The sequence below is a fragment of the Bactrocera tryoni genome, chromosome 5 (genome assembly GCF_016617805.1).
Source record: "Bactrocera tryoni isolate S06 chromosome 5, CSIRO_BtryS06_freeze2, whole genome shotgun sequence".
In the NCBI taxonomy this organism is placed as follows: domain Eukaryota; kingdom Metazoa; phylum Arthropoda; class Insecta; order Diptera; family Tephritidae; genus Bactrocera; species Bactrocera tryoni.
The window spans coordinates 55701498-55717861 of record NC_052503.1 but is presented as its reverse complement, the minus strand read 5'-3'; the positions used below and the strand labels follow the sequence as shown (position 1 = coordinate 55717861).

Here is a 16364-nt window from a genome sequence, read left to right as displayed (position 1 = left end):
GGCTCCAAAGACGATTTCTCACTGTGTTTATTATTGGTTGAACTTTAAAAAGTCGATCTCTATTCTGCCCTTTTTTGTCCATAACATCAACCAAATGTAAATTATTTCTAATAGAAAAAAAACGTTTTCTGGTCATATTCTCTCTGAAAAATGATATTCCAAGCGAAGGATCGTAAAACATTTCAACACTCGGAAATTTTAAAACCCCCATCATTATATGATGTGCAAAAACAATTCGAACTTCATTGACTGAGCACTCGGTGAAATTTAATTGACCTTTCTGTTGAGCATATAAATTGGTATGATACGCAGTTCCAATGAAGAAATCATCAGTAAGGTATTTTTTAAAATATGAATATGTTGTACTAATTTCAATATCTGCAGCATCTTGTGTACGTTCAAACTGAATTGCTGTCGAAGAATGTTCTATTAGATTTTTTCTCCAAGAAATAGCTTTCTTTGCTGTGAAGGTCAATGGAGTTTGTATGCTTGACCTTGGCTGCTCATTATCAACTGATATACCCATTCCAGATATTTCGGCCTCAGTGATAAGCGGCAATTCCAAATCTAACACTTCATCTAAGGCTTCACCGCAATCTGGAATAATTTCCCGTTCTATCACTTCAAAAGTATTTCCATCCACCTTTTCGACATCATATTCCACCATATCTTCACACTGGCACTCATTTCCATCTTCAATATCAGAACAGTTTGCAAGAATTTCAAATATCTCATCATCATATAAAGCTTTATATGCCATATTTTCTGAAAATTTATTATAAATAACCAAACTTTTATATACATTTTTTTTTCTAATCGGAAAAAAAACTTACTTTGCGGGTCAATGTCAATTAAATATATTCGACAACAATATATTGGGAATTATAGGTATACGCTAATTACTTTTTCTTTGTTTTTTTTGATAACAACGATTATTTAAACACTATTGATTAACATATAATTTTGTCGAACACTTCTGATAAATTCTAAATACCTAAATTTATGTTGAAATATAGCCGCTCGGACAATCTTGTTGATAACCCAGCAAAAAGATCAAATTAACTAAGTAACTAAAATTTAGAAAACTGAATGTAGCTTATGTTCATTAAATGCTCTCTGCCTGACTAACTAATTTAACAACAAGAACTTATGAGCACGTTTACAGTTACTTTTTTGACATGAAAAAGCGCGCTCATCCAATATATATTTCTACTACCGTTACCCCTTAATACAATGAAATTATTATGTACGAACGAAGACGGAAACGTTAAAGCTGGTATAATAACCCTCTGTGTTGAACAAAATTTTCATACAGTTGCTATTTTACAAAATAATACATTTTAAAATTTATTTATTTTTCTATTTAAATTCGTAACAAATGAGTATATTACAAAGTTGTTAATAAATAACATGTGGCACTTAAGCTTATAAATGAGGTAGGTAGGGCAGATAGTCTTAAATCTTTAACAATACTATGCAATATTTAGAATTATCAATACTTTTAATCTCAATTTAATTTAGCACTAATTGGTGCACAAATATTTGGTTAATCCGTCTTTAGCTAATACAAATAGATTCAACGGTTTTCCTACACATGAACATGCAACATGAGAAAATCATGGATTTTCCAAATTCAAACCACAAATGGGCATTGTTTGGCCTTGAGATTTATTTATCGTCATTGCAAAAGCTAAACGAACAGGAAACTGTAGCCTCCTGAAGTGTATCGTAGAGTCCGATGGTATCATTAGAATACGTGACAACAGGTCTACTTCTCCTTTAAACTTTCCAGTTGCTTTACGAATATTTCCGGTGATCTTTTTGATAGTCAAACGCGTACCATTGCATAATCGACTTGGATTCAAATTAGGCAGGAGAATAATAGCGGAACCAATCTTTTATCGAAGATTATGTGGTGGCATTTCAGGTATATGGTATCTAGTGAATTCAGAAATGCAATTGGAAAATTTATACTCTCATTTTCATTAAGAACAGTATCAATTGATTTAACAGACATCAGACCGCCTGGTAACAATTGTTGTATCCGGAAGTTAATTTCGTCAACATCAACATTTTTGGCTTCCAAAATAGATCGCTCACTGAGCCAGTGATGATTCAAGTAATTACTCTGTGTACTCTGAAGTAATTCATTTTTTCTCTGAAGAACAGTGCATAAATTGTCTGGCGTGTTTGGTTGCATTTCTATTTTACCGTTTGCAATATCTAGTAAATTTTCGGAAGATATTTGTGCAGATGGATGAATCATTACGCAGTTGTACGCGCATGTTTATGGTCAATCGAAGTGTTTCAACACTCGCCATATGATTGATTATTTCAAACATGCATTAATCTCATCCGCGATAGTAGAGTGAGATATAACCGGTAAGGTCTGTCGAAAATCTCCAGACAAAAGTAAGACCACAGAAAATTGTATCATTGACGATTAGATCTTACATAGTTCTTTGCAAAGCTTCGAGTAAATATTTATGTGCTATTGTGCACTCATCCCAAATTATTTAAGGTTGTCAGATATCTCATAATGCTCCCCTCCTTATTTGCGAAGAACTCGGACAGCTACTTTTAACAAGCCTTTTTTGAGTTCAACTTTACGCCAACAAGGGCGTTCTCCAGAGACCGGAACAGGTGGTAATCACTTGGCGCTGTGTCCGAGCTATATGGTGTATGCGATGAAACCTGCCATCCGAGCTCCCGTAGTTTCAGACGAGTCATCAACGAAGTGTGTGGTCTGGCGTTGTCTTGGTGGAACACTACAGCCTTCCTGTTGGCCAATTCTGGACGCTTCTAGTCGATCGCCTGCTTCAAGCGGTCCTGAAGGCACGAGATGCCACATGCCGGTCGAACTCGATGTTTTCCATGATTTGATCGGTATTCGTCGTCACAGGTCTTCCGCCGGCTGGCTTATCCATGGTGTCGTTTTCAACAGCTCAGAATCGTCGAAATCATTCCTCCGCAGTTCGAAGTGATAGAATACCTTCCCCCAAAACAACATTAATCTCACGGAACGTTTCTCTAGCGAATTTGCCTTTAACGAAGGAAAAATTAAAAATAGTGAACTCCATGTTTACACGTCTATAACTGTTGAACGTAATATCCAATCTAATCATGCATAGCGTCATTTTGTAGGTTATGTCAAGACCTTTCAAATATATATAGTATTGCCAGATACGAGCGATACGAGTATGAACATAGCCGCGAAATTCAAAATTCAAAAAGGCGGAAGGGAGATATTTGACAACCTAATAATTGAACTCGTCCGCAAAACTGCAGCCATTCCACTATTCTTTTTCTTTCTTTTCGTTTCATATTGCATTTGGTTTATTTTGAATGTCCAATGGTAGTTTGAATGTTGAATGTTCCGTTCGCCCACCATCTAGCAAAGTAGACTTATGCCTGATAATGCAACGGCCAATGCGATTTTCTGATGCGATCCTAATTTGGCGGGAATCGAGGAAATTAAAAATGTCTTACCGGTCCCACCTGGTGCGTCCAAGAAAAAAAAAACTGCCTTGTTCAGCAGAAAATAATTTGCAATAAAATAATATTGCGATTATAAATTGAGATGTAAGCTATCATATCTTTTAATTTAGATCAAATTGCACATGGTGCGCAAATCAAATCTAAAATCGGTTCAGTATTTTAGGAGTCCATCGCGGACAAACAACGCTATACGTAATTTTTGTATATAAAGTTGACCCTATATACATATATCTATATCTATCTCGATTAGTTTTAGGTGATACAAAAAACCGTTAGGTGAACAAAACTATTATACTCTGTAGCTCCTTCATACTCCTTCCTTACTTTTCTTTCTATCAGAAATGAATTGGTGCAACTAAATACACATACAATATATGCACTTTTAATAAAAAAAATACATATTTTGCATTATCAATAAGGGACTTCTTACAAATTGCTTACGGATCTTCCGTCTTAACTACTTGATTAGGTTGTAAAATATGTGCGCGCGTCGAGAAAATTGCAGAAGCTGACCGCCAACAGTTTGTAGTCAAAAGCATTTTTTCTTGTATTTTGTCAACAATAACTGTACTAATTTTACACAAACGGTGGAGAACAAACAACAAAAACAGTTCATGATATAAAAAACATAATTGCCTTAACAGCAGGTTGCAGCGGAATTTATGGCTTAAAACGGACACTGCGTTAACACTTGCAATCTCATCCGACTACTTATTGCCGCTGCTAAGCCTGAAATATGTATACACATGTGGATGGATGTAAGGTTAAACTGACCGTGTTAACCTCATATTAAAAGTTATGACACTGTGAAAATTATATTCTATAATACTCCAGCCTAAAATAAAATTTCTAAAATCGCTTTATCGTCGGGAGCATATAATGCAAATATCTTATATTATTACTTGATCAATAGTCAAACCTTGGAGAATCGAACAAACACCTAACATTAGGATGATAAACTAGCATAACCAAATAGAGTTTGGACAGTAAGAATCTACTTTAATGAGGTACCAGCCACAGGTGACTGAAGTGACGAATTTAAGACGGCAGATTGATACATGTACATACATATATATTGTTTCAGAAACTTAAGACAGCGCTACTTACTGCTGGGTATTTGCATACATTATGTGTATTAAATACATATGTACGAAGGTTCAGTAATAAAGAGTTCGATTTTAATACGATGTATGTGCATGTGCATTCTTGCCACAATGACAGTGCCGTTTGATTTTGATCGGTCAGTTCCACTCGAGCAGCTTCTTGAAAAGAAATAGACGTGTGCAAATTTTCAGTTCGATATCTCACAAACGGAGATACTAGACATGGCTAAATCGACTTAACTCGCCACCCTGGTCATTGTTATACTCCTACAACATGTTACTACGTAGTATAATAGTTTTGTTCACCTCACGGTTGTTTTTATCACCTAAAACTAATGGAGATAGATATCGGGTCATGATGACAAGACGAGATGAAATCCGAATGACTGCCTGTCGGTCCGTTCGTCCGTCCGTCCACCAGTACCAGCTGTAACTTCGCGGTATACGCGTTCCTTGACAAAATACTGAGGATGAGTTCGTAGATAGGCGGAATCGGATCACTGACACGCCCATAAAACGCCATTAATCCAAAACGTGTAAAGTGCCATAACTCAACCGAAAATTAAGAAGGCCACCTGTGGTTTGAAAATTTAAAAAATGGAGTTAATGAAATTGAAAGGACAAGTTATCTTAAAAATTATTTGGTTTAGCGCTGAATTAGAACGGAATTGTTCTATAACTTGATATAAATCTCATATCCCTAACATTATCAATTCTGATCCTTTGGTTGACGTCTTCCAGCCTCTTCGGTCGACTTGATATCACATACAAATATATACCTCATTTGACGGTGTTTTCATATAATTTTAGCTGACGCGAATAAAATTTCTTCCAATAATGAATGTTAAATTCTTTCGCGAAATTTTTTAAATAAAGTTTCTCAACATCTGAAGGTATTTTCACAGGTTTTGATTCTTGCAAGAATATAAAATGTACGGTCACAGCCAACTTATCCCTTCATTACTTTTTATATATACTTTATAGGGCCTCGGGTTTCTATTTTAGTGTAAAACTTAATACATTGTGGCAAAAAAGCACACGGAAATTGTAATTAAATTGCCCGAGTAAATAATATTGAAAAACAGGTATATTGCTAAGTTGCCAGGACTGTCTTTAATTACTATGTCAAATATGTATGAACGCGATATGTCTATCAGTTTGCTTACAGCAGCTGCTTAAGTCGGTACCCCTCAGAGAGATCGTTGAAGATATGTCTTGTTCTGGAGGACCTGCGACCTCTTTAACTGATGAAAATATTCAAAAAGTGAAGGATATGATGCTTGAAAGTCGTCAGGCAAGAGTTAGAGAGATGACATGACAGCTCGTCATCTCTCGCGGGTCTGTTCGAATAATTCAGGATATTTTGGGTATGAAAGGCATTCTTGCTTGACTCGTCCTGATAAAACTGATTTATTTTTTGAGAAAGAGTACCGTAAACAGTTCTCTTTGGACAAGCTAGATCATGCCAATTCCCATACCATATTTATGGAGAGCATTATAACTGCCCTTGTTCCATCGGCATGAGTTTGATACGCAAACAAGTCAACAATCTGAACTGAAACCAAGAAAAATCGTTATTCGTAGTTTGGTGCATTATGAATTTGTTCCCGATGGTCTGTAAGGAGTTCTATTTTGCCGTATTGGATCGCAATTGTGGAAGAACACTTCATGGACTTTACACGGTGTAATGCACCATCTCATCGAGCCATGATTGTGACCGAATTTGAAGCCAAAAACGCATTTAACACCATTGATCAACCACCGTATTCACCAGATTTGGCTCTGTGCGAGTTTTGCTAAAACTAAAATTTCCGCTTCTTGGAACCCGTTTTCAGTCGATCGAAGAGATAACACGCTGAGGCCATCCCAAAAAGTGCTTATGAAAAGGGTTTCGAGGACTGTAAAAATCGTTGGCATAAGTGTATTATATCTCGTCCGGATTACTTTGAAGGTGACAAAATAGATATTGATGAATAAGTATTATTTTTACAATTTCCGAGTACTTTTTCGTCACAATTTATACCCTTTCAGAATATAAAATGAAAGTGTTATGGTAGTAATGGTGTTGGCGGCAAATGTTCGCGTGTTAATCTTCGATTTTGCTAAAGTTACCATCAAAATTTGACCGGCTGCCTAGCTGCGAAATTGTTCGACGGATTAAGCTGCAAATTTATGGTAACAGCTGGAGGTCGGAGTCGGCGTTGCACACATATCCAGCGTCGGCAATGAGCCGTTAAAGTTGGAGCCCAAGTAAGTGGATGCAAATAGCCTGCATGACTCTGTCTAATCCCCAATGAAAGCAAACAGAGTCATTGTTGGAAGATGATAGTTTCTTAACAGTATGGCTGGTACATGCCTTTTTGGTTTCACTTGTGTTTTTGTTGTGGTACTTTTATTTCCATGGTACAGAAGTGTCAAACAGCTTGTTGGACAGAAGTGACATGCCAGACCACATTCGAATTGTACCAAAGTGACTGTGAGATTTTTATGTTTGGTTAACTTTACGTGTATATACTTGTGTATATATACACGCATGCGAGTCAATAACTTCGGCAAGTTTCGGACTTTGCCACATGTATTACAGCCGGCTATCTCTCCACAGTAGTTAGAATCAGCAATCCTGCTGCGCCGAATTTCGAGTATTATTTTTTACTCCGCTTACGGCCGTCTCATTATTACTTATAAGTTTATCCCTATGTCTTTTATTTTTATTTTTTGCTCTCACAAAATGTTGCACGGATAATAATTGTATTCACCTAAAAGTTTTCTATAACACTTAAAACTAATAATAAAGATAGGTGTAGACGTGTATATCCAAATATGAGATGAGACGCATTGTGTTCCTATGTCTATCTGTCCTCTCGTCTCCAGCATTCCCACCTTCTAAAAGGTTTAGTACACTTTCATCATTTGCATGTAAATTAGCGCAGTTGAGTCAATAATTGGCAAACAATCTTTAATGAAATTAAGTTTGTAAAACAAACAAACAGCTCTTCGTTAAAGTTGCATTTGCTGATCAAATATTTAAACAAATTAGTGAGTGAATACTTGTGTGAAACACTTATATGTACCCTTTGAAAATTACGTATTTTATTAGGATTTGCTAATACTAATAGATAATTAGGGAGGCTAACTTATCGGAATCTATTTTGACCTTACATAAGTTCGCTCTAAAGAATTTGGTTACGTTTTTGTTAGATGTGTGACAAGGCGATGGATTTTTACGATGAATGAAAGTACTAGTTGTCATATAGAGATGTTTTCATATGTCAAATAGCAAAACTGATTTTAAGTTTCGATAGAAAACTTCCTTAATTGAAGTACATAAATGTGATGTGAAGTCTACATCGACTTCCACCATACATATACGTATAAGTTTATTTCTGCTTCTTGGACATAATTTGTTAGATATTTCACTGAAAGTTTCAGTCGAACAAGCACATACATATGTACATGGGTCATAACGTTTACTCAGTTTTCCGTGTTCCCAATGCAAGCATTTCTACAAGTACTCACAAAAATCAAACTGCACGTATCTTCTTGCCGAGTTAACCGTCCTCTGTTCTTCTGTTTATATATTTTGAGAAAGCGTTGGTTGTGGCCATCTTGCAGTTGATCTGTAAAATGGTATTTGACATATACTGTGGTGACCATCTAAAGAAGATCAAATTCGATTGTACATCCTACGCCAACTATTAATATTCAAACCTATTTTGATACAGAGGTATTCCAACAGCGAGATTTATACATTAAAAGAAAACAAACAAACAAATACTTGTCAAAATTGAAATTATATGTATATTATTGATCTAATGGAATGACTGTTTTCATAAAAGTCATTAACAGACTTCCAATCACTGCCTGAAAAATCCAGTCATAGGTCAAAAATTAAAGAACGCCAAATGTTATAGTATATCTCACTCGGAAACTGTCTCGAATCTTTACTTGTTTTTGTTTCAGTGTAACCAAACAATTTTAAGTATTTCTCGAAAATTTTTAAAACTGATACTCGTAATAGTGTCGTCAATATGTTTTCGAGATCACTCGTACCAGTGAGATTGGTTATCTCCGTTAAATAGCAAATCAAAAAAATTTTATGGCAAAATACAACACCAAGTTCGGTAAGATTCTGTCGACATAACCGAGCAATTTAATTATTATAAGGTTTAAATTGAACCTCCTGACAGCTGAATGAAATAACCCATATCTAAGCTATTTAATAATTATATTACCTACTATTAAAACGTAAATTTATTAAGATCAATTTAAGGACATATTAGAATGAGCATAAAAACTCTCTCTCCGAAGCACTATAGCTTTTCAAACTCTGGGTTAATCTTTAGGTGAAATTTAGTGGCATTACAAATCGCTTGTTCTAAAGCTCTCATTCAGATTGCAGAATATTTTAAATTGCCATTTTTGTATTATTAATTTTCACACAAAATGAATTAGCCACTTATACTCATGTCTCACTTATTATGAATTGTACGTACCATAGTAAGCAGAGGATTTTGTTTTGAGACTTTTACAGGATCTCATAAAATTAACGCAAGATTGAAACTAAATAGAAAATACAGTTTTAAGTCTTTCGAATGTCATTTTTTATTGAATTTATGGAGTAACATAAAAGCCGACAAATAACCAATTTTAAGGTATCACAAATTTCGATCAATATAAATGGTTTAAAGCCAGGTGGAAAGTGTGAAATCACTATAAGGGGTCTGGACTCATTGAATTAAGGTTTGACATTACTCAAATTTTACTCGAGAATATAGTTTCATACATACACTTTTGTGAAGATAGTTCACATGCTGAACTGACACATTGGACATTAAGTCTAAGTTTCTAAGAATAAGGGAATAAGTTGGGCTATACGTATATAAATTTTATCCATTTTATGCATAAGAACTTAGTGTGATTAGATTAAGATTTCATTATTGATCGGTAGTTCAACCTATATATTAGATATATGAAGGCCAATTTTTTTTACAAGCGCACACTATTATCGGGAAAAGATCTCTGAATTTCAATGAGATATTTCAGAGGTGTGCCGATATCGTGTGCCAAAAATCAGCTGGTTGCACTGAGGTTCACATGTTATGGTTTTCCAACATGACGATTATATGGAGAGTGTGCGGCGCTATCATACCATTCACCAAATTTTCACATTGGCGGAAGATGTCCCAGAAACCATTTAGGTTGTTTTTTAAGCATTTTCAGCTCACAAGTGACTCTCACAACTGCGATCATCTGCATAGAAGTTTTCGTTTAATGGCATTTTGTGAGCGAGGAAATGGACCGATTACGTTCAACAGCAAGCCTAAGCTCACAAAAAAATGGATCAAAACCTTTCTAATACTTATAAAGTACACAGGAGGTGTCTAATTTTGCATTCATTTAAAATATGCAAAAAAATAAATTTTTTTCAGATTTTTGGACAAACTACTGGACGAATTTCCAAAATCTGTTCCATTCCATTGAAATTTTAATTAAAACAATAAACACATGCCAAACTGAAAAACCAGAGCAACAGGGGTTTGTTGCCTGTGGCTCTTTCATAGCATCCACCTACAGGTTTATTGCTTCAATTTGCAGCGTTGGCTTGGATCATGTGAGCGAGGGGGATAAAGAGGCGGGCAGTGCGCGGCAAATGTGGCCCGCATGCGTGCGTGATTGTATTCGAGTGTGAAAGTAGTTAATTATAAACATTAGGGGGCTGCCAAGGAACAAAGCGCACCTAAAAAGGTGCACAAACGGAAAAGAATGCACACACACAAGAACACTCGGTGCTTTTGACAAACGAAGACTAGACCGAAACGACATTTGGGGTACTACTGTTTCGCCAAGAACAGAGAAGGAAACAACAAAAGCAACATGTAAAACAAGCGACCAGCTGCCAGCCGCAATGGCGCGGAAAAGGACAGTAAAAGTAATAAAAAATATCAACAAAAGATACAAAAAAGTACGTTAGTTGCAGCTATCCACTCTGAAGTGTCAAAAATCGCTTCGGTGCGGCGTTGACTCGGAAGCCAAGAAGCCTGCGCGAGTCTGGTGGCTGAATGGGCGAGTTAAGCAGTGGCTCAGCATGTGGCTAAGCCGATCATAATTCTTGTTTGCCAGACAGACAAACATACAGATAGTGGAGCAACGTTCCTAAAGCCACTTTCAAAGCATATTCGAAATCGTTGCTTACGTTTTACTCCTCTTCTGTTGCGTTTATGTGGAACCTTATTGTTTTGTCTCCCTTTTTTGGTGGGCTCCATTCGATTCTGACCATTTTTCTGTCCTCCTTTACTGCCCTTTCTGTGAGTGTCCAATACACGACTATTGTTATTCTTATTGTTGAGTTTGTTTTGTAGAAAATATTTGCTCATGTGTCAAGTGGCAGCGGGCAATTTGTTCCCACTGTGTTCCTATAAGTTAGTTAGTCGCACGAGCAGCATAGTAGTTGCCGGCGGTCAAAACCTGCTGACTGTTCGCTGCCCATCCGTCTCTTGTTCACTTTTTCATAAGCGGCTGCTGCATTTGCGCGTCATATTTACATGTTAATGTAATTTAGCTGTGAGCTATAAATTTCAAACACTGATATCTATTACTGTTCAACTGGTGTTACCGGATTAATAAAACCATGGCCGCAAAATAGAGTCTTACATACATACTTGTAGATGCGCAATGGGGCGCAGACGCGACTGAACGCGCGAGCTGCGAGCGCTCTGCGTGAGTGGAGAAAGCCGTCAAGGCGTATTTGAATGGATATTGCGCCTAGACGTCTTGGAACCAGCCCGCTATCTTTCCGATTAGATGAATCGATTTCTTTTCCAACTTTTTAATTCTGCTTTAATGTTATGAAATAGAGTATGAATGAATTCGAGAGTGCTTTGTGCGGTGGCATTGTTTGCTTAAGTGGAATAAGATTTCTGTTTGTTAGGCAATTTGTTAATAAAGTAACATTTTCCGCTTACAGTGTCGGATTTTGAACTCAAGTCTGTTAGATAGCATTTCATACTGACTGCCTAAATTGATGGCATGCATAGTGTTTTGTGGAGAACGCGTGTGACCGAATGAGAGCGAAGTGTTCAAAAACGGAAGTTGTCAGTGTAACCGATTGACTATCCATTGTCAGTGTTAATCAGTTTTTTGTAATGCATTTATAATACTTTTTATTATTATGTATTCTACCATCTTTAAACTTAACTGATTGAGTAGCGGTGAAGCATCATTGTTAGAAATACAATATCACAAACTCTTTTTTTGTAATAAAATTGGAAATTATTTGAAAAAATGGGTAATAATGATAATACATATGAATGAGTGGTAATCAAGAGTTCGGATTTGTTAAAAAGGCCTTCAGACGTTTATTGACTTAACAATAGTGATACGAGTACGTACGAATATTTTTTCTAACATTTGTTCAGAAACCGAATCTCTTCCAAAATATTTTCATGTTTTTTCGAACTTTTATATACCTTTTCAGCATATTCTTTGCACATATAGTACAGTGAAAAAAGTGTTTGGTATACAATGTACTTTAGCAATATTTAATCGCAAACAAAATGGCACTGAAAAGTTAAAAAAAGGCTTTTTCCCTGTGATCCACAGCCTGACAACATTTAAATTTGTATAGACCACACGCTGTCGGCATCAGACGCGTCTTACGAGCGGGCTTGTGGTTGAATATGTATGTATGTATATTCTTTACTCCACATTACCATAAAATGGGCAATACGGAAACGATTAAATTAGTTTCAAATTCGTTTGCAATATTCTAATTACCATTGAATTTCGTGTTGGTTTAGCAAAATCTCTCAACCTATGTATGCATTTAAGTCCTTTGTTGTGGCGCAATCAGTGGCGTAGCTACAACTTCGGGCGTCCGGGGCCAAGGATGTTCTGCCGCCCCCCTTTATCTACCTACCTACAAGTTTCATGAGGTGGTTCGAACAAAAGTGAATTCTTACAAAATATCTTCGATATTAAGTATACAAAATTTAGGAACTAGAAGCCACACAAATTCTGAAGTTACAAAATTCTCACAATACGGTTTTTGAAGAAATTGATAGTAAATTTACAAGACTTCTTATTAAAAGCCATAGAAAAAACCCATTTTCGTCCTATATCTTGTACAATTTGAAGGAATTGGAGTTTTTAAATACCATTTTTGAAAATTTGGAGAAATAAAAGTATTTGTTACATTCAAAGCATACGGTAACTGTGGGAGTAACACTTCGCTAGACAAAGCGAGAAAAGTGCATCTTTAAGTTCTATCACTATTTTTAAGAAAGATATAAGCCAAAAGATATAAGACAAATTCAAAGACTGAAGAGTATTCGATAAAAATTAATATTTTTCATTGTTATTCAGATTATTACATTGTGAGTGTACAACTCTTTATCTTTTAAAATAAATTTTGTAAAAAATTTTGTTGAAGTATTTTTCTCAATATTAAAACACAGCGAAGATCGTTTTGCCGCCTCCAAAACGTTGCGCCCGGAGCGACGGCCCCCTTCGCCTCTCCCCCCATAGCTATGCCACTGGACACAATGGATTCATTCAATATTTTGGGAAAAATATTCAAAAACATATGCAATCTGAGCTTTTCGTAAGGTGCATACAGCTAAGAGTAGTAATGGTAGGAATCTAAGTTAGAAATTATTGTGAAAAATATGTTAAATAACAAAATTCAACCATTTCCTTTACTATTTTCATGTGCTTATATTCCTCCAACATGTTGCAGCAGAGTATAATACTTTTGTTCACGGTTGTTTGTTTCACCAAGTTCAGTTAGATATTAAAATATGTATATATAAGTATGATGAGCCGGTTGAAATCCGAGTGACTGCCTGTCCGCCCGTCTGCCTGTTTGTGGAAGCTATACCTTGCGTAAGATTGAGTTATCGGAACTTCGGTATTATGTTCCGTGGCAAAAAGAGAGTTCGTACATGGGCGTAATTAGACCACTGCCACGCCCACAGAACTTCATAAAATGAAAGCTTATAAAATGCGTTAACTAAGCACTAAATTAAGATATAAAACTGTAATTCGCCACATGTGGCGTGGCCCCGCCCCCTGAGAGGTTTAAAGTTCATATCTTCCAAATCATTCATGTTAAAATAAGCACATTTTTCGAGATAACTAACTACTAAAAGACCAATTAATCAATAACTAAATACACTAGACACATTAAGTTTAGGTTCGGGAGGTTCGAGACACTTTTATAGGAGACGCAGTCAAAGTTGGACAAAGGGTGTGTCATCGCTCACTTATGTATACGTAGTATCATATGTCTCGTTACCCGATCAACAAATGCCAACTAAATTAAGTATATAAATTCTTTTAATTCACATGTCACAGTACGAAATGGATGAACCACGTCTACTTCTCATTTAACACAGCTTTAAATGACATTTGATTCTTTCACTTTTCAGTACACTAATCAAGAAGCAATTAATCTAAATAGATTAAGATTTGCACGAATTGTGCCTTTGAAGTATCATAGTTTTAGACCAAGAATTGGTCAAATTGCGCCAGAACTGTTCAAGCCTCTGGATACCAATTATGTGAACTCAGTACCTTTAGTTTACCTTTTACCGAAAAATTTTGGAGAATGTGTGGGATTTGGAGAAAATAATTTCCTGATAAAAGTGGATTGAACGGGTCAATACTTGCCTTAGCCCCCATATATGTATAGTACCAAATATAAAGATTTTCGAATTTCCGGGGGACTTTGTACCACATATATCGACCAATGTAACTCACGTATTAATAAAATTTAAAGAGCATATTTTTCCAATAACGGTGCATCTTTGCATAAATAAAGTCGGTTAAAAACTTTTCCTAGACCGTATATGATTAACAAGCCTTATGTATCTGAAGGTATTACCTCGGCTTCAGTCTTTGCAAGTTGCAAAAGTATGAAAACTTCGGTTTTACCCAAATTTAGCCCTTCCTAACTCCAAAATATCACTCTGCTGCCGGTCTGCTTATTAAACCTCATATTAGTTTTATGCATATCTACAAGTAAATTAAATGCTTCAATGTGTCTGTAAGGGGTTCAGGGGAGATCAGGTTAGACGGTTCAACAAATCGATTCGAGATTTTTTTAAACGACTTGCACTTATTACAGAAAAAAGAAAAATCATTTTTTAAAACTTCAGAATATTGAAAAAACGGAATTTCAATTCATAAGATTGCAGTTTCATTTTTAGGTTCAATTGCCAAACACTTTCGAACAGTAAAAGAAAAAGAGAAAGAAAAAACTCTTGAATAATTAGTTCAATTTCCAATAAGTACTCACCTTAATATTTTAGTCATTTCCAGTTAATCTTTTGATATCTCCGTAGTGAAACTCAAGTCAGTTTATGTTGCAGCTAAATGCTGTTTCGGTATGTTTATAGAGAACGCCTTTTGTTGTGACTCTGGTGCCGATGAATATTTATAGATACTTAGTTCAGGCACGGAGTGTTTTACAAGCGCAATACGTGTCACTTTGGCGAGATATTCGAAATTGTTTGGTTTTTAAAAGAATATGAATTTGTAAGCTGCGGGTTTGACCACTGCACGATTTAAAAGTAATAAACTTGTTGAGAATTTTTATGTGATTTCGTATCGGCTTCGACGTAAATTGTGTATCGGAGGTTTTGTCATTTCTACAGCAGCTTTCAAGCTACAAAATCAGTGTTTTGCTCGTCATTGTTGTTGTTGCACTTGATGGCCCAATTTGAAACACTCATCCCAGCCCAAACGAAGGTCACACACAAATGCGCAAATATAACTAAGATGCGGTTACTTTGATTAGATATTGGGCTTTATATTTGAACGGATATTCTTTCACTAGCATCACATACACAAGCACAAAGACGATACAAGTAACAAATTAAAAACTTTTACAATCAAAACACCGGTTTTGACCGGTGTTATTGTTGTGAATAATATTTAATTTTGGCTGTTGTAGATGGACTTTTATGGTTGTGACCGCGCGTTCACGATTTATTATTGCGGTTGGCTTTAGCCTTTTTACGGAATAACTTTTTATGATTAATTTTTTTATTACTATTTATAATGTTTCTTCGACACAAGTCGGACTATTCATATACATACATGGGTGCATAGATATATATGTATGTACATATGTACATTTTATTGACTTTGGCTCGCTTCCCTGATATTTCGAGAAACTTGCTCCATTGTTTTATTTTATCACTTTAATTGTATGTTTTACTGTCCTTGTGTGTTCCTCTAATAGCATGCATTGTTTCTGAAAATAATGTATTCATTTTTTTATTTAATTGCTTATTTTAGTTCTGCGTTTGAATATCGCTCCGTTAGATCCATTTTATTCACATACTCGGTTTCAACGATTTTATTAGGCTACTATCAAGCATCGGGGTTATAATAAAAAAATGTACATATACTTATGTACATACATACATATATACTCTGCTCATCAAGAGTATGCCTCTGCTGTCTCGTCAGCTTTAAATAGTTTTTCATGTTGAGAAATGTAAAACATTTAAAATAAGTCTAATAAGGGATCCAATACAAATGAGTTTATTATCCACCATTATTCAAATAAAGCAGCAAAAACTTTAAACTTGGCAATTTTGAACTAAAAGCAAATCTAAGTTTTTTTCAATACCTCGAAATAAGTATGAGCGTTAATTAGGGATAATGTATTATGCTTTGAATGTCGGTATTTTCTATCCAAAAAGTCAGTTTTCAACGGGTAACTAAAAGTACTTGAATACCCTCACGAAACACTGAAAA

At 35.6% G+C, this 16364-nt stretch overlaps 1 protein-coding gene across 1 annotated transcript in view; it reads right to left on the bottom strand.

Annotated features, from left to right (window-relative positions):
• LOC120777020 (SOX domain-containing protein dichaete) overlaps positions 1-15837 on the bottom strand; it is a 67758-nt gene extending 51921 nt beyond the window's left edge. The window contains exon 1 of the mRNA XM_040108133.1: positions 14896-15837. The gene's annotated coding sequence lies outside the window, so the exon portion shown is untranslated. The remainder of the gene's footprint in view (positions 1-14895) is intronic.
• Between the last annotated feature and the right edge of the window lie 527 nt (positions 15838-16364).